Source organism: Salmo salar, chromosome 16 (assembly GCF_965601325.2).
Source record: "Salmo salar chromosome 16, fSalSal1, whole genome shotgun sequence".
Lineage (NCBI taxonomy): Eukaryota > Metazoa > Chordata > Actinopteri > Salmoniformes > Salmonidae > Salmo > Salmo salar.
Genome location: NC_138306.1, coordinates 77,289,200 through 77,312,377, shown reverse-complemented (window position 1 = coordinate 77,312,377; position 23,178 = coordinate 77,289,200). Strand labels below are relative to the sequence as shown.

At 45.0% G+C, this 23,178-nt stretch overlaps 1 protein-coding gene across 14 annotated transcripts in view; it reads left to right on the top strand.

Moving 5' to 3' along the window:
* The window catches only part of LOC106574709 (poly(rC)-binding protein 3), a 37,148-nt gene that overhangs the window by 1,609 nt on the left and 12,361 nt on the right, over positions 1-23,178 (top strand). For 4 of the 14 annotated variants that reach the window (XM_045697892.2, XM_045697891.2, XM_045697881.2 and 1 more), the window contains exon 1: positions 17,215-17,456. The gene's annotated coding sequence lies outside the window, so the exon portion shown is untranslated. Of the gene's footprint in view, positions 1-6,218; positions 6,338-7,777; positions 7,901-17,212; positions 17,457-23,178 lie in introns of those variants that run through there. The other 10 variants (XM_045697895.2, XM_045697894.2, XM_045697887.2 and 7 more) reach the window with 5 other exon arrangements.

The following is a 23,178-nucleotide window of genomic DNA, read 5'->3' as shown; positions in this document are numbered from 1 at the left end:
TCTGTCCCTGCATATCTGTCCCCAACTCTGCTGTCTGTGTGCCATCTGTTGCCTGCTCTGCCTAATGACATCATTGTGAAACATTTCCATTAGAATTTCATTTCTTTCTTATGAACATTTTATCAACTAGTCTTTGAGATATTAGGCTACTAGGGTTCTTACTATGCGTTTTGGTGTATTGAAAAATACTCTGATGTCCGTCTTTTATTTTTCTGCCGTTTTTCTACCTGGCTGGCTGGCTACACACACACACACAGTGTGTAGGTTATTTACAGTAGGAGATGGGCTTCTATCATCTTCAATCATTCTATTTGGGCTTCGATCTAAAAGGTAGCTAGCAAATGTGAAATGGCTTAAAATGACAAGAGTTGACAGCTGTATGAGTTCACCATTTACACAACATATGCTGCAACCTTTTGTAATTGTAATCGTTTGTTTCATATTGGCTGGCTTCCAACAATAGCTGAATTTGCAAAGCTAGCGAGCACCAATTCAGTTTCAGTGGTGTTTGCTATAATCTTTGCTACCCGGGTTAAATAAAGGTGAAATAAAATAAATAAATAAAAGTTCCCTTGCGACAATTTAGCTTTTGCAACGAGACCATTAAATATATTTAAGACAATGGTAGAAGAGAGTGTAGTTCTGTCCAGTTTGGATTTCAGTTTATCGCTAACCTTATCACAGGGACTTTGAAGCACTAACTTACATCATCTGCGTGCTGATTCCATCTTTGACGAGGCCACATAAATGGAATAGGTACTAGCTAGCTTAATAGTTAATATTTGCGCGCTAGCTCTGCATATTCAGCTAGTGTGTGTGCGCGATTGACTGGATTAACCTCACGTCAGTTACGTGGATTGAGTGCCTTTCAGACAGTAGATACGACCTCTCTGTTACCTAGCAAGCTAAGGAACTGGCAGTGGATCAAACCATTGTGAGGCAAAGGGTGGGGGGGTCGCAATCTTTTGAAACTTAAAAACGCGCTATTAAGTATCTATAATCAGCACAATTGCTTTCATTGCGTATTATTAATATTATTTAAATTACATAGTTATGTTTCAGTGATATATTGGGGGGGACAAATCATATTTTTCCCAGGATGGGGGGGGTCGTGTCCCCCCCGTCCCCCCCCGGGATTTCCGCCCCTGTACGACTGTGCTTTTACTAGCCAGTTAGAACCGGCACATTGTAACTACTGTGACCTGCATGTGATACCGGTTTGTTGGGGTCATCTCGACCAATTTCAAACATATATCAACTGGTGGGGATTGTACAAATATTCTCATGGCATCTTGTTTTATTAGATGCGTAGCTATTTGTACTAGAAACAAACAGAGTCAAATAAATGTTGACATTTTTTTTCCTTACAAGCTTCACACGTCTTTGTTAACAATCCAACAACTGTTGTTTGGAGTAAGAACACAAGGATGCGGTCTCTATGGCTTGAAAAGTCGAGAGACGAAACGGTTCGCCATAGTGCTATTAACGTTGTATTCTTCACTTCTCAGCAACCCTCTGTCTGTACAGTAGGACACTCTGCTGCAGAGTTCAAAAGACATTAAAGATCCAGAACCTGTCTTATTGTTCCATGGTCAACCTCTGAATAGGATGGATTCATGTTTTTTAACAAGTGTGGGAAATGCAGCTCAATAATGTGACATTTATTGAAATCATAAGGATAGTTCAATTGTCATAATAACTCTGTGAAGTGTGCACGTTATTGCAGTGGAGCCGTATTATGTTGTAATCTATGTTCAGTATCTGCTCTATGCATCCATAGTACTGTAGCTCTGAAGTATACCTGCTGTGTACATGCCTCAGGTTTTTGGCAGTTCTATTTACTCCCATATGGCTCTACAACAAGGAGCTGACATGAGCTGTTTTTATCAGGTGTAAGGAGGAAAACTGATGATGATGGCTTAGAGAACTCAGGGCCCCAAATGGAACAGAAAATGCAGCCGTATGGAATTTGGAGGACATTTTGACAGATTTGACGTGTAAGTGTTTGTGTGTGTGTGTGTGTGCTAGCACCTTCTTGTGTACAGTAGGATGGCATGTTGATAAATGTGTATTGTCCTGTCAACAACAAGGAAGGAAGGACTTTACTTACCCATTGATGGACGTTAGGGATGATACAGTAGCTTCTCATTACCACACCTCTGTGTTCAATAGGCTCATTAGGCTGTATTCTATTCTAAGTCCTCCTGCACCCCTTTGCACCATAACTCATAACAGGATGTAGTGTAAGTGATACTCAGGCCTGAGAGAGAAACCTGAGTCCTCTCTCTGTTCACTGGCCACACAGAGTAGAGTTATGGCCTGGGAAATATAGATATTTTTGTCTCAGAAAAAAACAATCTCTCTCTCTCTCTCTCTCTCTCTCACTCTCTCTCTCTCTCTCTCTCTCTCTCTCTCTGTTTGTCTTTCTCTCTCTTCCTCTCTCTTTCTCATCTCTCTATCTCTCTCTTTCTCTCTCTCTCTCTCTCTCTCTCTCTCTCTCTCTCTCTCCCTCCTTCCCTCCATAAGCTGGTTTGACAACCATTAGTCAGTTTTATGATGTTGACGGGAGGATTATAGACGGCTCGCTGTGAGCTCACTGTTTCCTTTAGACACATTTCCTTTTAAGCGTCTGCAGGTGCAGCACACGGAGTTGAAAGAGCAAGTGATGATTGTCAATGCAGCTTCTTACAGTAAGCCGAGCCACTCTTCCTGATCTCTCTCTCTCTTTGGGAAGGAGGGGGGTAAGGATGAGTACGAAGCATAGAATACTCAGGGGACGAGGATGTGTAAAATAGAATTTGTCTTCATCTGATCCGTGATGCTGTTTTGTCATGTGTCTATGCAAGCGTTGTCTCTCCCTGTTTGGTACACAAGCATTTCTGGAGAGAACGGATTGTCTGGCCGTCTCGGTTGACACGCACATGGCAAAGTCGTTGTTGATACAACCTTGTGCAAACCATCTGCACTTCCAGGTTAGCTACAGTACATATTAACTATACACACATATAGATGTAGAATAGGATCAGAGACGAAGGCAGACATCTCAGCACTCTCTTTGAGCAGGTGTATTTCTGACTGTATTATAGAATTAGCTGAGTTGACTGGAACAGGGCATTCGCCTCAGACTGACATGGAAATCATGTTATTCACACTATTCAGTCTTATGGAACTCAATCTCATTTCAAAGCATTGCATTTTGGTTGATACCGCAGCCCTTGTGACTGTTGTTGTCAGAAAGCCCTGGAGGTTTAACAGGGTCAAGTTATACCGCAGCCCTTGTGACTGTTGTTGTCAGAAAGCCCTGGAGGTTTAACAGGGTCAAGTTATACCGCAGCCCTTGTGACTGTTGTTGTCAGAAAGCCCTGGAGGTTTAACAGGGTCATGTCATACCGCAGCCCTTGTGACTGTTGTTGTCAGAAAGCCCTGGAGGTTTAACAGAGTCAAGTTATACTGCAGCCCTTATGACTGTGTGGTTAACAGGGTAAAGTTACACATACTAACGGCCATCATTTCAGTACTTAAACCAACATGGTTATTATCATCACTAATATACTCTTACTAGTGGCCTTTACGGTGCTGATGTCAAAGCAACGTACAATTAGAGAGCAGTGATATTTGTCTCAGCAAGAGGTTGAAAGAGGGAGAAAATGGAGGGATGAAATAAAGAGGTAGATGATTACTTTAAAGGGGCAATCCACAGTTGAAATAATTAAGCGTTTTCCCCACTTCTGTTTGGTAAAAGTCTGAGGGATGTGCCTGGAGAAATGTTACCACTTTCAAATTCATAGACAGAGATATGGATGCAAGGATCGACCAACCAAGATATCAAAATGATAGTTTTAACCATGTTTTGAGGCTATGCACTGTTTGTTTACAGGTACAATGTTTACAAACATTGGAGTAAAACAAGTTTATATTTTGGGGTTCTGATGGAGTATGGTAGATGAACTAAGCAAATAAAGAATCTATAAGTTTTGTTATTCAAGAATCAATGGGTACATACTGTATCATACATTTATAAGTCCACAAATGTACAGTTGAAGTCGGACGTTTACATACACCTTAGCCAAATACATTTAAACTCAGTTTTTCACAATTCCTGACATTTAATCCTAGTAAAAGGTCAGTTAGGATCACCACTTTATTTTAAGAATGTGAAATGTCAGAATAATAGTAGAGAGAATGATTTATTTCAGCTTTCATTTCTTTCATCACATTCCCAGTGGGTCAGAAGTTTACATACACTCAATTAGTATTTGGTAGCATTGCCTTTAAACTGTTTAACTTGGGTCAAACGTGTCAATAATTTTGGTGAATTTTGGCCAATTCCTCCTGACAGAGCTGGTGTAACTGAGTCAGGTTTGTAGGACCCCTTGCTCGCACACGCTTTTTCAGTTCTGCCCACACATTTTCTATAGGATTGAGGTCAGGGCTTTGTGATTGCCACTCCAATAACTTGACTTTGTTGTCCTTAAGCCATTTTGCCACAACTTTGGAAGTATGCTTGGGGTCATTGTCCATTTGGAAGACCCATTTGCGACCAAGCTTTAACATCCTGACTGATGTCTTGAGATGTTGCTTCAATATATCCACATCATTTTCTTTCCTCATGATGCCATCTATTTTGTGAAGTGCATCAGTCCCTCCTGCAGCAAAGCACCCCAACAACATGATGCTGCCACCCCCGTGCTTCATGGTTGGGATGGTGTTCTTCGGCTTGCAAGCCTCCCCCCTTTTCCTCCAAACATAATGATGGTCATTATGACCAAACTGTTTTATTTTTGTTTCATCAGACCAGAGGACATTTCTCCAAAAAGTACGATCTTTGTCCCCATGTGCAGTTGCAAACCGTAGTCTGGCTTTTTTATGGCGGTTTTGGAGAAGTGGCTTCTTCCTTGCTGAGCGGCCTTTCAGGTTATGTCGATATAGGACTCGTTTTACTGTGGATATAGATACTTTTGTACCTGTTTCCTCCAGCATCTTCACAAGGTCCTTTACTGTTGTTCTGGGATTGATTTTCACTTTTCGCACCAAAGTACGTTCATCTCTAGGAGACAGAACGCGTCTCCTTCCTGAGCAGTATAACAGCTGCGTGGTCCCATGGTGTTTATACTTGTGTACTATTATTTGAACAGATGAACGTGGTACCTTCAGTCGTTTGGAAATTGCTCCCAAGGATGAACCAGACTTGTGGAGGTCTACAATTATTTTTCTTGGCTGATTTCTTTTGATTTTCCCATGATGTCAAGCAAAGAGGCACTGAGTTTGAAGGTAGGCCTTGAAATACATCCACAGGTACACCTCCGATTGACTCAAATGATGTCAATTAGCCTATCAGAAGCTTCTAATGCCATGACATCATTTTCTGGACTTTTCCAAGCTGTTTAAAGGCACAGTCAACTTAGTGTATGTACACTTCTGACCCACTGGAATTGTGGTACAGTGAATTATAAGTGAAATAATCTGTCTGTAAACAGTTGTTGGAAAAATTACTTGTGTCATGCACAAAGTAGATGTCCTAACTGACTTGCCAAAACTATAGTTTGTTAACAAAAACGTTTGTGGAGTGGTTGAAAAACAAGTTTTAATGACTCCAACCTAAGTGTATGTAAACTTCTGACTTCAACTGTATGTAGCAACTGCAGATTGCCCCTTTAAGGTGGTGAAAGTGGGAAGGGGCAGAAGACAGCACGGGATTTCCTTTTAGAAGTCATAAAAAATGAAACAGTCTGATTCATCCTGGTAGTCTTTGCTAAGAAGCGTTCTGATGTAATAGAATATTGCATTCGGAGCTTTTCTGTCCTCAGTTCAACAGTGAGTTGTATTTGAACACAGCGACCAACAGAGGGCACTGTTATCCTGTTGAAACAGCAGCCACAGTGGTAAAATGACTACTTTCCTTTGGCAGGCCAAGCACATTGAACACACACGACTTGTCCTAAACCACCCTCAGAGTGGCAGGTTATCATCGCGTTACGTGCCATTGATGTTGACGACATCCGCTGACCTCCCACTGTCTAGCCGACTATCTAATCAAGATCTAGAGACAACGTCACCATCTATATTATGGTCAATTCTATCTAAAGCGTTTCAGTGGAACATGGGCTCCAATACGTGAAATCAGAAATAATCATGGGAAAGCAGTTGACTGGGATAGTCAATGTTCAATCAAAACTCACAGTTAACCCCTGCCTGCAAATGTTTTACTCTTTCTCTAGTCCCCGGGTGGATCAGAAGTGGAGAGGTGGAATCTTCCATGGTATTCTGGAATGTGGGATAAGACAGGGTCCCATGACATGGAGGAGAACAGCAAGGAGATTTCCTGGACCCCTCTTTGGTAAGAACAGCATGATCTTCTGACATTACCCATTAGGCTGATAATCAACACACGCACACGCGCGCACACACACACACACACACACACACACACACACACACACACACACACACACACACACACACACACACACACACACACACACACACACACACACACACACACACACACACACACACGCACACACACACACACACACAAATACACACATACACTTTTTCACACAATATAAGGAGGCTGTTATTTTCAGCTGCAGCAGAAGAGAATGCTACTAATTTGAGTTTTTGTTGAGTTTACTAATGATGAAAGCCATTTAAGCATACACTAATGGTGTAGGTCCACATATGGTGTTTGTTCTGCCTTTTAGCCAGGGGCGGACTGACCATCTGGCATTTCGGGCAAATGTCAGATGGGCTGGTCCAGTTTTAGCCCAATGGGCCTGTCTAACTTGGGTTTGTTGCGCAAAATTATCTTTATCTGAATAATCTAGGGGGCCTCAAGGAATAAAATGGGCCATTGTGGGGCCTCAAGAAAAAAAATGGGCCTTCATGGGGGCCTCAAGGAAAAATATAGGCCAATGTTAGAAATGCCAGAGCTGATTTCGGGCCCCAGTTTTATTATCTTTGACCTAGAAGTGGAGGCTTTCACCTACTGGAGAAATACTAAAAGATTAGATGTCCCATAACCTGTAGGAAGGTAGGAGTGGTTCTGAACGGATAGTTCATCACTTCTGCTCTTGTCTATAACCTGTAAGAAACACTATATATGGTCTATTCTTGGCATGTAGGTTTCTTACTTATGGTTGGCACAAATTGAGATATGGGGGAGGGGAATGGGCAGGTTATACTGTGTGCAAATTAATTACTTTAGTATTACTATAGTTTAAAAACTCTAGTTTTTTTGCAGACGTTAATGTAGTATTTACTGTAATGATTTTGCTGACTATAGTATACTGTAGTATTTTCCAATCGTATTCTACGATGTACTACATAATGATATAGTAATACTACACATGATCGAGGCGTACTTGGGGCGGCAGCGTGTGGTTAGAGTGTTGAACTAGTAATTGGAAAGGTTGCAAAATCAAATCCCAAGCTGACAAACTACAAAATCTGTCATTCTGCCCCTGAACAAGGCAGTTAACCCACTGTTCCTAGGCCGTCATTGAAAATAAGAATTTGTTCTTAACTGACTTGCCTAGTTAAATAAAGGTAAAATACAAAGTAAAAAAAACTTCAGTAGTATAGTTTACTACAAAATGATATAGTAAGTACTGTAGTACTCTCTAGTAAACTGAAGCATTTTTTCACGTGGGCTGAAATGCACTATTTTATAGTACTGTATTTCAGTCATGTATATTGAAATATATCTGGAATTTTAAAAAACGTGTTAACGGTTTGAAATGTATTCTTAATGGTACTTATGTTTTCCTCTCTCTAGAATGGGTTGATGCTGGTCCTGCTGGAGCTGATGATCTGAACCAGTTTGTCAGTCACCTAGCTCCCCCTCCTCCAAACACAACTACTGCCCATGTCCTGATCCCAGTGGTCCAGCTTGTCTGTGGTAAGTCCCTCCCTGCCCTGCCCTGCCCTGCCCTGCCCTGCCCTGCCCTGCCCTGCCCTGCCCTGCCCTGCCCTGCCCTCCCGCCCTGCCCTGAAATCCCTCCCTCCCTGCCCTGCGCTGCCCTGCCCTGCCCTGCCCTGCCCTGCCCTCCCCTGCCCTCCCTCCCTCCCCTGCCCTCCCTCCCTCCCTCCCTGCCCTGCCCTCCCAACCCTGCCCTGCCCTCCCTGCCCTGCCCTGCCCTGCCCTCCCTCCCTCCTCTGCCCTACCCTCCCTCCCCTGCCCTGCCCTCCCTCCCCTCCCCTGCCCTGCCCTGCCCTGCCCTGCCCTGCCCTGCCCTGCCCTGCCCTCCCTACCCTGCCCTCCCTCCCCTGCCCTACCCTACCCTGCCCTGCCCTGCCCTCTCTCCCTCCCCTGCCCTCCCCTGCCCTCCCCTGCCCTCCCTCCCCCGCCCTACCCTACCCTGCCCCACCCTACCCTGCCCTCCCTCCCCTGCCCTACCCTACCCACGCCTCTTTAGTTTTTAAAAGCACATTAAGTCTATGCTTAACTAAAGATGTCCAGTGCAGTCCATAGGCCTACACCCAAGGCCTACACCCAAGCTGTTGCGGAGTTTAATGTGTAGTGCCAGGGTTGCAAAGGGCCATCTCTGAGGGTCTGGTGACTTTCTTTGCCTCTCGCCTCTGTCTGCTTGTTGTGTCACTGTCAACACACACACACACACACACACACACACACACACACACACACACACACACACACACACACACACACACACACACACACACACACACACACACACACACACACACACACACACACACACACTTGGGGCTAAGGCCACTCTCCCTCTGACACCCAGGGTAACTTGTGTCCTTTGTCAACGCAACTGGCTCTGCCACACTGGCAGCTTTAGCTTACAGCCAATCAGTGCAGGAGTGTGCAAGTCCAGGCATTTGTGTGTCATTTCTTGTGCATTTGGTGTCTGTGTGTGTGGTCTGTAGCCTACTTGTCAGGGATAAAAATGTGTCCCAGTCTCCAAGGTGTAAGGGCTCAATGTGCCACACAAGTGGGTGGTAAATGGTGATACATACAGTATAATTAGAAGCCTCTTACTTGGGCCCTTTTGTGATGTATTCTACAGTGTTTGTATAGTCGTCCCTGTAACCAAGCTATGAGAGAACATGCCACCTCCCTCTGTACATGTGGGTGAGTTGCTCTGGGTGCCAGTTCAACTGGCGTGGTCAAGTTCAATTTATATCACACTAATGTATCGGCAGTATGAGATAAATAGTTTCTATTGCCCCCTGCATCAACAGCGCAGGTATAAACAGGCACACATACATCTCTCGCAACTACCAGCAAAATGTACACAGTCAGTAATCATCTCAAAACAAGCGATGTATGCTTCAGATACCTTACGAGAAGGCAGTCAAAGAGAGAGAGGGAGGAGAAAAGAGAGAGAGAGAGGAGGGAAAGGAGAGAGTAGAACACAGAGAGAGAGAGACCCTAGAGCATGGTACATGTAGCTTTATCCATCTAAACACAAAGGGAGACAAAGTCCCCTCTCTCTTCTGTGCCCTGTGTAAAGCCTTAATGGAAGAGACAGATATTACAGACTACCACTTGTGCTTCCACTAGCTGCACCCTTCAGTGCTCTGGCTGATTATAATCCCTGTCCTGTATCCATGGTGGTGCAGTACTCTGGCTGGTTATAATCCCTGTCCTGTATCCATGGTGGTGCAGTACTCTGGCTGGTTATAATCCCTGTCCTGTATCCATGGTGGTGCAGTACTCTGGCGGTGTATAATCCCTGTCCTGTATCCATGGTGGTGCAGTACTCTGGCTGGTTATAATCCCTGTCCTGTATCCATGGTGGTGCAGTACTCTGGCTGGTTATAATCCCTGTCCTGTATCCATGGTGGTGCAGTACTCTGGCTGGTTATAATCTCTGTCCTGTATCCATGGTGGTGCAGTACTCTGGCTGGTTATAATCCCTGTCCTGTATCCATGGTGGTGCAGTACTCTGGCTGGTTATAATCTCTGTCCTGTATCCATGGTGGTGCAGTACTCTGGCTGGTTATAATCCCTGTCCTGTATCCATGGTGGTGCAGTACTCTGGCTGGTTATAATCTCTGTCCTGTATCCATGGTGGTGCAGTACTCTGGCTGGTAATAATCCTTGTCCTGTATCCATGGTGATGCAGTACTCTGGCGGTGTATAATCCCTGTCCTGTATCCATGGTGGTGCAGTACTCTAGCTGGTTATAATCTCTGTCCTGTATCCATGGTGGTGCAGTACTCTGGCTGGTTATAATCTCTGTCCTGTATCCATGGTGGTGCAGTACTCTGGCTGGTTATAATCCTTGTCCTGTATCCATGGTGATGCAGTACTCTAGCTGGTTATAATCTCTGTCCTGTATCCATGGTGGTGCAGTACTCTGGCTGGTTATAATCTCTGTCCTGTATCCATGGTGGTGCAGTACTCTAGCTGGTTATAATCTCTGTCCTGTATCCATGGTGGTGCAGTATTCTGGCTGGTTATAATCTCTGTCCTGTATCCATGGTGGTGCAGTACTCTGGCTGGTTATAATCCCTGTCCTGTATCCATGGTGATGCAGTACTCTGGCGGTGTATAATCCCTGTCCTGTATCCATGGTGACGCTCACTAGACAGGAGGGAATTTACTCATTTGATACCACCACAGCATGCTGCGTGTGGCCTGTATAATGTCTGATGTCATCACATAGCACTAACCTGTATAACCCACATGTCTGATGTCATCACGTAGCACTAACCTGTATAACCCACATGTCTGATGTCATCACATAGCACTAACCTGTATAACCCACATGTCTGATGTCATCACATAGCACTAACCTGTATAACCCACGTGTCTGATGTCATTGCATAGCACTAACCTGTATAACCTACATGTCTGATGTCATCACATAGCATTAACCTGTATAACCTACATGTCTGATGTCATCACATAGCACTAACCTGTATAACCCACATGCCTGATGTCATCACATAGCACTAACCTATATAACCCACATGCCTGATGTCATCACATAGCACTAACCTGTATAACCCACATGTCTGATGTCATCACATAGCACTAACCTGTATAACCCACATGCCTGATGTCATCACATAGCACTAACCTGTATAACCCACATGTCTGATGTCATCACATAGCACTAACCTGTATAACCCACATGTCTGATGTCATCGCATAGCACTAACCTGTATAACCCACATGTCTGATGTCATCACATAGCACTAACCTGTATTACCCACATTTTCTTATTTATTTCACCTTTATTTAACCAGGTAGGCTAGTTGAGAACAAGTTCTCATTTGCAACTGCGACCTGGCCAAGATAAAGCATAGCAATTCGACACATACAACAACACAGAATTACACATGGAATAAACAAAACATACAGTCAATAATACAGTTGAACAAAAGAAAACAAAAAGTCTGTATACAGTGAGTGAAAATGAGGTAAGTTAAGGCAATAAATAGGCCATGGTGGCGAAGTAATTACAATATAGCAATTAAACACTGGAATGGTAGATGTGCAGAAGATGAATGTGCAAGTAGAGATACTGGGGTGCAAAGGAGCAAGATAAATAAATAAATACAGAATGGGGATGAGGTAGGTAGATAGATGGCCTGTTTACAGATGGGCTATGTACAGGTGCAGTGATCTGTGACCTGCTCTGACAGCTGGTGCTTAAAGCTAGTGAGGGAGATATGAGTCTCCAGCTTCAGAGATTTTTGCAGGTCGTTCCAGTCATTGGTAGCAGAGAACTGGAAGGAAAGACGACCAAAGGAGGAATTGGCTTTGGGGGTGACCAGTGAGATATACCTGCTGGAGCGCGTGCTACGAGTGGGTACAGCTATGGTAACCAGTGAGCTGAGATAAGGCAGGGCTTTATCTAGCAGAGACTTGTAGATAACCTGTAGCCAGTGGGTTTGGCGACGAGTATGAAGCGAGGGCCAACCAACGAGAGCGTACAGGTCGCAATGGTGGGTAGTGTATGGGGCTTTGGTGACAAAACGGATGGCACTGTGATAGACTGCATCCAGTTTGTTGAGTAGAGTGTTGGAGGCTATTTTATAGATGACATCACCAAAGTCGAGGATCGGTAGGATGGTCAGTTTTACGAGGGTATGTTTGGCAGCATGAGTGAAGGATGCTTTGTTGCGATATAGGAAGCCGATTCTAGATTAAATTTGGATTGGAGATGCTTAATGTGAGTCTGGAAGGAGAGTTTACAGTCTAACCAGACACCCAGGTATTTGTAGTTGTCCACGTATTCTAAGTCAGAGCCGTCTAGAGTAGTGATGCTGGACGGGCGAGCAGGTGCGAGCAGCGATCGATTGAATAGCATGCATTTAGTTTTACTTGCGTTTAAGAGCAGTTGGAGGCCACGGAAGGAGAGTTGTATGGCATTGAAGCTCATCTGGAGGTTAGTTAACACAGTGTCCAAAGAAGGGCCAAAAGTATACAAAATGGTGTCGTCTGCGTAGAGGTGGATCAGAGAATCACCAACAGCAAGAGCAACATCATTGAGGTATACAGAGAAGAGAGTCGGCCCGAGAATTGAACCCTGTGGCACCCCCATAGAGACTGCCAGAGGCTCGAACAACAGGCCCTCCGATTTGACACACTGAACTCTATCAGAGAAGTAGTTGGTAAACCAGGCGAGGCAATCATTTGAGAAACCAAGGCTGTCGAGTCTGCCAATAAGAATGTGGTGATTGACAGAGTCGAAAGCCTTGGCCAGGTCGATGAATACGGCTGCACAGTAATGTCTCTTATCGGTGGCGGTTATGATGTCGTTTAGGACCTTGAGCGTGGCTGAGGTGCACCCATGACCAGCTCTGAAACCAGATTGCATAGCGGAGAAGGTACGGTGGGATTTGAAATGGTCGGTAATCTGTTTGTTAACTTGGCTTTCAAAGACCTTAGAAAGACAGGGTAGGATAAATATAGGTCTGTAGCAGTTTGGGTCTAGAGTGTCACCCCCTTTGAAGAGGGGGATGACCGCGGCAGCTTTCCAATATTTGGGAATCTCAGACGATACGAAAGAGAGGTTGAACAGGCTAGTAATAGGGGTTGCAACAATTTCGGCAGATAATTTTACAAAGAGAGGGTCCAGATTGTCTAGCCCGGCTGATTTGTATGGGTCCAGATTTTGCAGATTTTGCAACATGTCTGAAGTCATCGCATAGCACTAACCTGTATAACCTACATGTCTGATGTCATCACGTAGCACTAACCTGTATTACCCACATGTCTGATGTCATCACATAGCACTAACCTGTATAACCCACATGTCTGATGTCATCACATAGCACTAACCTGTATAACCCACATGTCTGATGTCATCACATAGCACTGACCTGTATTACCTACATGTCTGATGTCATTGCATAGCACTAACCTGTATAACCCACATGTCTGATGTCATCACATAGCACTAACCTGTATAACCCACATGTCTGATGTCATCACATAGCACTAACCTGTATAACCCACATGTCTGATGTCATTGCATAGCACTAACCTGTATTACCCACATGTCTGATGTCATTGCATAGCACTAACCTGTATAACCTACATGTCTGTCATCACATAGCACTAACCTGTATTACACACATGTCTGATGTCATCACTAATCCTAACCATGGAATCTGATGGATTTTCCATCAATTTGGTCATTTGATTGGATTAGTGTAACTTGTACTGTATAGGATATGTTGTGTAAGCAATAATGCCGAAGGGGTGTGTGGTATATAGCCAATATACCACGGCTAAGGGCTGGTCTTGTGCCCAACGCAACGCGGAGTGCCTGCGTACAGCCCTTAGCCGTGGTATATTGGCCATTTACCACAAACCCCTGAGGTGACTTATTGCTACTATAAACTGGTTACCCATGTAGTTAGAGCATTACAAATAAATGTTTTGTCATACCAGTGGTATACGGTCTGATATACCATGGCTGTCAGCCAATCAGCATTCAGGGCTCGAACCACCCTGTTTATAATGTCTTATAGAACACTGACAAGTCTACAAATCACGCGTTGAGAAATGATGTCGCAAAAACAACAATCTATTGAGGAGGTGAATAGCGTCAGTGAATGTTGCGTTTGATTAGAAGTTGAAAGGACTATTCCTCTGTATATACGGACGCTGGCATTACTAAAGGAAGACCACATACTGTGATGTGACAAAAGAGACAGACCAACACGGTTAAAGTTCCATTTCAGACATTCACCCCATTCATTATTGGTTTTAGCTGCAAGGCAATGTGGACCCATTACTGGCTGCATTGACCACATCAGTGGAGAGGGTCAGGCCATATTTTCCATTAGGGGCTGGGATTGTTGTTGTGGATTATGGGGCTGTGGGGGCACAGAAGGGAAGTTGAGGCTTTTAGAAGGGGAGAGGAAGCTGCCTGGCGGAGGAGGTCTGTTGTTTTGACTGAGACAGAAGGAAGTGCCGTGCACTCTTATCCCCACGGGCGTATAATGCTGATCATTTGGATGATAAGATGGTCAAAGATTACACGACTCTATTCTATGATCAAAACCGGACATCAGGGCCCAGTTTTTCAAAAGCGATGCGCAGCAATATAAAATGCCTAGAAATAGAATGAATAGAGCGGGAGTCCCCATTCAAGTCAATGATACGTCCGTCCTATTCATTCTATTTCTATGCATTTAATCCTATCCAATAGGCGAAATCCAGATAGATAACTTTAGAAAAACTGGGCCCTTGTTAAACTTGTTAAAGCACCATTCTGCCTGGCTGTAAAGTGTGTTGTAAGACAAATCTTATTCAGTGTCTATTAGGTACTGTAGACAATGCATGTGGCTTGTGGCTTCTCTGCAATCAATAATGACGTTTTTAATGATCCTGCAGCCCAGGATACGTCAGTTGGTTGTATAAAAAGTATTGAGTATTGATATAAAATGTTCATTGGGTCAGGGGAAGTGCTTAGATAATCACTTCCCCAAAAAGTCCCTTTTGTGACCCCCCCCCCCCCCCCCCCCCCCACACACACACACACACACACACACACACACACACACACACACACACACACAACACTCATTATTTGGTACCAGCCCCGCCTCCTTCAGTCAACAATCACTGGCGGGATCGACTGTTCCTCCTGATCCCTCTCTCCTTCGCTCCCTCTCTCCCTCGCTCCCTCTCTCCTTCACGCCCTTCTGCCTCCATCAGGCCTGCCTGTTCCTGACAGGGGACTGGGGTGGCTATGGGGAGGGTGCTTCTCCCACCGAGGGCTAGTCTGGGTTGGGCTGGGCTGGGCTGGTCACCTTGCTGGAGGCTATGAGGGCAAGTTTACATATAGAAGCAGGCCAGCCAGCCCATACCTCAGAGTGTCCGTTATCCTCCATGTTTGTCTGGTCCCAAACTGAACCTCCATCTCCTCCTCTGGAACTTTCCCTTCATCTGAACCGGTAAGATACTGTGCACTGCCTGAACATATGAATACTACTAGGTAAAGAGGCCTTCTATAAGACTCACTCTGGATCTTTTGCATGGACTTGAGATGTAGATATCCTTGCCATCTCAAGTGCATAATTAGTAGGTGTGGTTGCTATAGGGGTTTGTATATGTTTATTGTAAAACATGCACTGTGACTGCTTTGGGATATGGAGGAATACATTGGCCACGTCCCAATACTCTCAAATGTATTTCTTTCCTTATTTCCTTTCCTTCATGAGCACTGATAGGTGCAACGACTGGGACAGGTTTCCCAGTTCCACAATATCACTTTCACCTATCAAGTCCTTTCAGATCAGTGGGCCCTAAGGGAAGGAGACATTGAGAGGACGCTGTCTAAAACTATGTGGACAAGGCCTTACATGGTAATAACTTGAGGAAAAACGGTAAAGTTCAAGTCTGTGTCTGTGGGGCTGCCACCATGTACTCTTGCTTTTGAAGGAGAGCCAACAGCGTTATTTGAATATAAAGCAGATTCCATGTGACACTGTGCCTCTCTCAGCCTCTTGTGATTCAATGTGGAGCAAATTTAATGCTCTGTTTGTAGTATTCTCCCACGGGCCAATCGACAGGCGTGTGGGGATCAGGGCGGCTGTGGGGATCATTCTGCGTTTTTTGGGGGGGATAGATAGATAGATGTTGAGTGTTTAAGAGAACATATATAAACCAAGATATGCTTCTTGCTTCCCTCTGAACAATTGAATTTTAGGTGGGACACACTCCTCATTGTTTGTGTTGCCACTAATCCAATGCCTGTACCCCCGTCGCCCACACCACCCCCCTCAAACCCTCCACCCCCTAAACCCTACATTCTGTCTGTGCTGCTGGGGTCCCTGCACAACTGTCCATCAGGCACAGGGTTGGATTTTAGCTGGATTGGATAATCTGGATGGGATGCCTCTAAAGCTCCCTGTAATTCCACACACACACACACACACACACACACACACACACACACACACACACACACACACACACACACACACACACACACACACACACACACACACACACACACACACACACACACACACACACACACACACATGCAGATTAAAAGCCAGCCGGGAGGAGCCATGTTGGTTCGAGGGCGGCTGGATGTTATGACAGACATGTGATGTGGGGTTTGGGCTTTGACCTCTGCATCGCCATCCCTCTACCAGCCTCATCCTCCAGGGCACACAGACCAACACCCCAACCCACAAACCAACCACTAACCCTGGTAGTCCCTTGTCACAGACGTTGGGGGTCTGTGGGTCTGTGCTGGCGTTCCGTGGCGGTTGTTGTATCTGGGGTGTTGTGTTTGTGATCAGCTAGAGAAGAAGGCGGTGGGTTGGTGGGTTGGTGGGTTGGTGGGTTTGTGGGTTGGTGAGTTGGTGGGTTGGTGGGTTGGTGGGTTTGTGGGTTGGTGAGTTGGTGAGTTGGTGGGTTGGTGAGTTGGTGGGTTGGTGAGTTGGTGAGTTGGTGGGTTGGTGGGTTGGTGGGTTTGTGGGTTGGTGGGTTGGTGAGTTGGTGGGTTGGTGGGTTGGTGGGTTTGTGGGTTGGTGAGTTGGTGGGTGAACAATTGACCTACAGAACAGGCAAGTGCCTGGGGGTGGCTATGCAGACTTTGACACCCCGCCTCCGTAGACATGCCCCAATGCCAGCGTGCCTCACTAGGCACCCCCTTTGTTCCGTTTTGGGGTCGGGGAGGGGGGGGGGGTGACCCCATCCTGCCTCATCATACAGCCTATTTACAGTAGACCACAACATCGTCAGTGTAGTCAGGGTATCACACTGCCACAAATTGTTCGGCTAGGATGCAAGGCTGTTTCATTTCGTCATTTTATTTAGAGAGGGGTCACGGGTTCTCTGTCTCGCGCATGTGATTTGGCCTTTCCAACCAATCAGATATCCCGATTCAGACTGGGCATAGCAAACGGGAGAGGGAAAAAATCATTTTCATTCTGTGTTTTTTTAATCTTTTGCGAAACGTCGAAAGTGGTGGCCATCTGTTTTACGCTGCACGAAGGTAATGCCTATTTTTCAGCTTCTAGATCAGGTTTGAGGAAGGCCTCTGATGAGTCCAATGGTCATATTGTTACTATTCAAATATGTATTTATTTGTATAAACATATATGGTGGAAATGTAAAATAGTGCAATTGACTTTATCATATGCACGTACAGTAGGCTAGTGTTGGACTATTTGTAAAAAAAGGCTTCATGGGTAGTCTCCTGGCTTTAAACTGGCAGCAGGAGATATTGGCCAATGTTGAGTTGGGAAATGTCTTCAATAATTAATGAATGTCTGTAGAGTTATCGTTAAGCGGTGCGGGAACAGCAGCCGTTGACATGTTGCGAGTTTATTATCTCAATCCCATCGTTATTTGAAACCCCTTTGTTTTGTAATACAGTGGACATCGATCTGACTCCATTGTTTTAGCCGTTGCTCTTAGTGTGTCCTTCATTAGGCAAATACAAAGGGTGTTGCGACCCCATGTGTGTGCTGTGAAAGTATTTCTGTATTCCCTTGAGAATCGCCGGTTAGCTTGTTGGTTCGTTGCAACCCTGCTATTGACTCGTGATCGTATACATTCGGGCTAATTGCTTAATAGAATTATCGGTTAATTGTTCCTTTAAGGTGGGTTCTAATGACATTGTGATGTTTTGCAGATCAGAAGTGGCGTAGTTCTATTGCGATAGGTTCCGCTGACCTTGTCCACACTGAATGGTAACGGAACCTGATCGCCCATGAGATGGATGTATCTAGTCCGCACGACCATTATCCCAATCATCCTCACTATCACATTAGCTCTCTTGGTGGTGTTCTTGGTCTGTATGAACAGTCAACGTGTCATTTGGCATTATCACTAATTCATGTGAACAGTGGGATTGAACTAAGGAAGCACCAAATCGTTGGAATGTACGTTTCCTCCGTAATGGTTAGGACAGGTTTTAAAAGATCACATAATTGTTCAAATGTTGCATAATCGACATCTCAAGTAATAATACCGAAGGCTGGCACTATTTTTTTGTTGTTGAAATTATCAAATTAATATTTGTATTGGAATTTAGAAAACTAAATATCATTGTAATCTATCAAGGAAGTAAAAATACTACAATCAAAAATTACATTATAGAATTTCAGAATGATAAAAATCATGTGTTTACACTCGACCCATTTAACATGACTGTGATCTGTAACTCCATGCATGCTCATTCAGCGGAGCCTTGACTTAGTGACAAGCTGTGATCTCATGTACATTTGTGGGGAATCTAAGATGGCCGACCGCACGCTCTTCTTTTACCACCACAGCCACAGTACAACATGGTATGCTACAACGCAAAACGGGGTCTACATTCTCTATCCCATCGTAGGCAATGGCACATTTTACGACCCCATTTTGTGATTGGATTCTTATTAGGGGACAATGACAAGTGTTTTTGGGACCACCCATGCCCCATCCCTCTCTTCTCTCCAGTGTCGCCTGGCCTGGTGAGGGCACTACTCAGTACGAGGGAGTGAGTGGTCGCCCCTGTTTTGACTGTGATGTAGGCTGAGGTCTCAGCGCGGGGGCGGCTGATCTAGAGTGACAGCTCTAGAGTGTACTGTCACAGCCGGGTAGAGGAGAGGAAGGCCGTTCGCTCAGCACCACAGACGCCCCCTCCCCACCTCCCCCCCACCCCCCCCCCCCCCTCCAATCACACTGCAACAAAAGCCTAGTTAGCGTCAGATGAGACCAGAACTGCTGCTCATATCTCAGTGTCCTGCATCTACAACACATTGTTTTCTATTCTGTTCTATATTCATTGTCCCCCATGTAAGAGTTTCTTTTTCAAAGGAAGATCTGACAACTGGGGGGGTGCAATTCTGTCTCTGGCCACTTTGGTACAACAACAAGTATATTTGTTTCTTTTATTTTCCAACAGCAACACAAGTTCACCTTGAATATCTAATATCAACATGTACTTCTCTGCTGTCCACTGTGGCCCTTACTTACTGGCAGCAGGCCATTTTGAATCCAGCATTCCAATCTATTAGAAGTAGAATGATGATTTTAGTGACAGGCTCAGTCATGCAGGAGACGGTTCTGCCTGAGTCATTAAAGTAGATGGAGTTCTTCATATGGGGTTTCCTTCTGTGATGTCCTCATGGTATTGAGGATACATAGGACATCCTTAAGGCACAACATAGACCGTCTAAAAGGTTAGAGGTGGGAGGTCAACGGTGATTGAGGGGGCATATCGGTGCTATTTGAGGGTGCTGATTTGCTTTAAGTGAGTAGTTCACTGCAGCTATTTTCCTAATGAAAAGTCTCTTTAGTGGGTTCAGAATGTAGAATGGACTGGATCCTCTGACTGACACTTCTCTTGGCTCCTCATAACAGAATACAATGTTGCGTCACTCATCTCTTATCTTCAACAGCAAACGTGGCCAACCAAAGAGAAAACAGCTACGATTTGTGTGCCTTGTGTAACATATGTATGCCCTTTTCTAGTTTGCTTGTGAGTTAACTCATGCTCTATTAATTACACTATGATTGAGCTCAAAGGTCATTTGTAGAATCAGGGTCAATTTGTGTCGGAGCAGGCAAACATACAGAGTATATGAATGTGGGGTGCACTGCTTGTGAAGAGTCTTGAGTCAACCTCAGTCTCAGTTTTGTGGTCTCTCTCTCTCTACTGCTTTGGCTTACAAGTCTATGCTTATGGTGGGTTTATATAAAAATCATAACGACATATCTCTAGCTCGGTGGATTAAAACGGAACAGATGACGGGGCTTTGGCCTAGATTATACTGCAAGTTCTGTCCTCCATTTTCCCATTCCTCCAGATCTCAGTCTTTCTCTCACGTGCGCTGTAAGAGCCTTTGGATTGATGTTCCATATAATCAGTCTGACTTTGTGGAGATGTTCAAACAAAACATATTTTCCAACACAATCTCCAATCTCCAGTAAGGAAACCTTAAAGATGGTGATTGCATGTTCTCTTTGGTCTAAGCTTGAGCAAGCATACAGTACACACATGCACAGGCACCAACTCACACACAGCTGACCGGAAGCAGGGAAGGGCAGCGGTGAGGCCAGATAAGGTGAGGCAACACTGCAGAGAAAATTGCTGTCTCATTTCTACAGTGAATGATAAGACTGCAGTGCTGATCTACTTCCAGTCAGTGCATTCCTTTCTGTTGCCCAGCACTAATCAAGGCTTCTGGGCGGCATCTGTCTGTCATTCCCATTCCCAATCCACTATTATTGAGAATTTCAATAAGCATTTTTCTACGGCTGGCCATGCTTTCCACCTGGCTACCCCTACCCCAGTCAACAGCACTGCGCCCCCCACAGCAACTCGCCCAAGCCTTCCCCATTTCACCTTCTCCCAAATCCAGTCAGCTGATGTTCTGAAAGAGCGGCAAAATCTGGACCCCTACAAATCAGCCGGGCTAGACAATCTGGAACCTTTCTTTCTAAAATGATCTGCCGAAATTGTTGCAACCCCTATTACTAGCCTGTTCAACCTCTCTTTCGTGTCATCTGAGATTCCAAAAGATTGGAAAGCAGCTGCGGTCATCCCCCTCTTCAAAGGGGGGGACACTCTTGACCCAAACTGCTACAGACCTATATCTATCCTACCCTGCCTTTCTAAGGTCTTCGAAAGCCAAGTCAACAAACAGATTACCGACCATTTCGAATCCCACCGCACCTTCTCCGCTATGCAATCTGGTTTCAGAGCTGGTCATGGGTGGGAGCTGGTCAAATTGGAGGGCCTGTTGTCCGGGCCTCTGGCAGTCTCTATGGGGGTGCCACAGGGGTTCAATTCTTGGGCCAACTCTCTTCTCTGTATACATCAATGATGTCGCTCTTGCTGCTGGTGAGTCTCTGATCCATCTCTACGCAGACGACACCATTCTGTATACTTCTGGCCCTTCTTTGGACACTGTGTTAACAACCCTCCAGACAAGCTTCAATGCCATACAACTCTCCTTCCGTGGCCTCCAACTGCTCTTAAATACAAGTAAAACTAAATGCATGCTCTTCAACCGATCGCTGCCTGCACCTGCCCGCCCGTCCAGCATCACTACTCTGGATGGTTCTGACTTAGAATATGTGGCAACTACAAATACCTGGGTGTCTGGTTAGACTGTAAACTCTCCTTCCAGACTCACATCAAACATCTCCAATCCAAAGTTAAATCTAGAATCGGCTTCCTATTTCGCAACAAAGCATCCTTCACTCATGCTGCCAAACATACCCTCGTAAAACTGACCATCCTACCGATCCTCGACTTCGGCGATGTCATTTACAAAATAGCCTCCAATACCCTACTCAATAAATTGGATGCAGTCTACCATCCGTTTTGTCACCAAAGCCCCATTTATTACCCACCACTGCGACCTGTATGCTCTCGTTGGCTGGCCCTCGCTTCATACTCGTCGCCAAACCCACTGGCTCCAGGTCATCTACAAGACACTGCTAGGTAAAGTCCCCCCTTATCTCAGCTCGCTGGTCACCATAGCAGCACCCACCTGTAGCACGCGCTCCAGCAGGTATATCTCTCTGGTCACCCCCAAAGCCAATTCCTCCTTCGGCCGCCTCTCCTTCCAGTTCTCTGCTGCCAATGACTGGAACGAACTACAAAAGTCTCTGAAACTGGAAACACATCTCCCTCACTAGCTTTAAGCACCAGCTGTCAGAGCAGCTAACATATTACTGCACCTGTACATAGCCCATCTATAATTTAGCCCAAACAACTACCTCTTCCCCTACTGTATTTATTTATTTATTTATTTATTTGTTTTTGCTCCTTTGCACCCCATTATTTCTATTTCTACTTTGCACTTTCTTCCACTGCAAACCTACCATTCCAGTGTTTTACTTGCTATATTGTATGTACTTCGCCACCATGGCTTTTTTTTGCCTTTACCTCCCTTATCTCACCACATTTGCTCACATTGTATATAGACTTATTTTTCTACTGTATTATTGACAGTATGTTTGTTTTACTCCATGTGTAACTCTGTGTTGTTGTATGTGTCAAACTGCTTTGCTTTATCTTGGCCAGGTCGCAATTGTAAATGAGAACTTGTTCTCAACTTGCCTACCTGGTTAAATAAAGGTGAAATAAATAAAAAATAAAATTCCCGGGTGATGTCACACAATTGTCCCAAATATCTTTCTCTCCATTTCTTCTTTCCTTCCTGACTGCTGACAGAATCATTTCAGGTGATCAGTGATGGCGTCACTTCTATTTAAGTCTCACCTGTCTCAGTGAGGGGGCCGTGACTGTACTCACTCAGAGCTCTCTCCTGCCCACCCTCTTCAGATACTGAAGACAGCGATCTTTTCATATTTAGTAAAGTATTCTCGGTCACTCATAGTCCAGTGGGTCTACATAAGAGGAGTCATCCTCCATTGTTAGCTCTACATTAAAGAGCCAAGGAATGAAAAGAAAGACAGGCAGATGTAAAGTGGGGCTTCTTCTCTAGGAGTGATGCTGCAGCATGCTGTCTTTTCTGCACTGGGCTGAGGGCAGGCAGGGCAGCAGACGAAGGGAGAGATGAAAGAAAAGGACGAGCCATTTTGTGCGCGGTGTTGTCCACCCGAGCGTAAAGCGTGATTAATTCAATAGCAGAGCACCATAAAGGAGGAGGCCAGCAGCTCTGCAGCTCAACATAGCTCTCTCTGACCCACTTACTAACTACATCAGATGTCACGAGAAATACTGCTCTCTCTCTCTCTCTCTCTACCTCTCT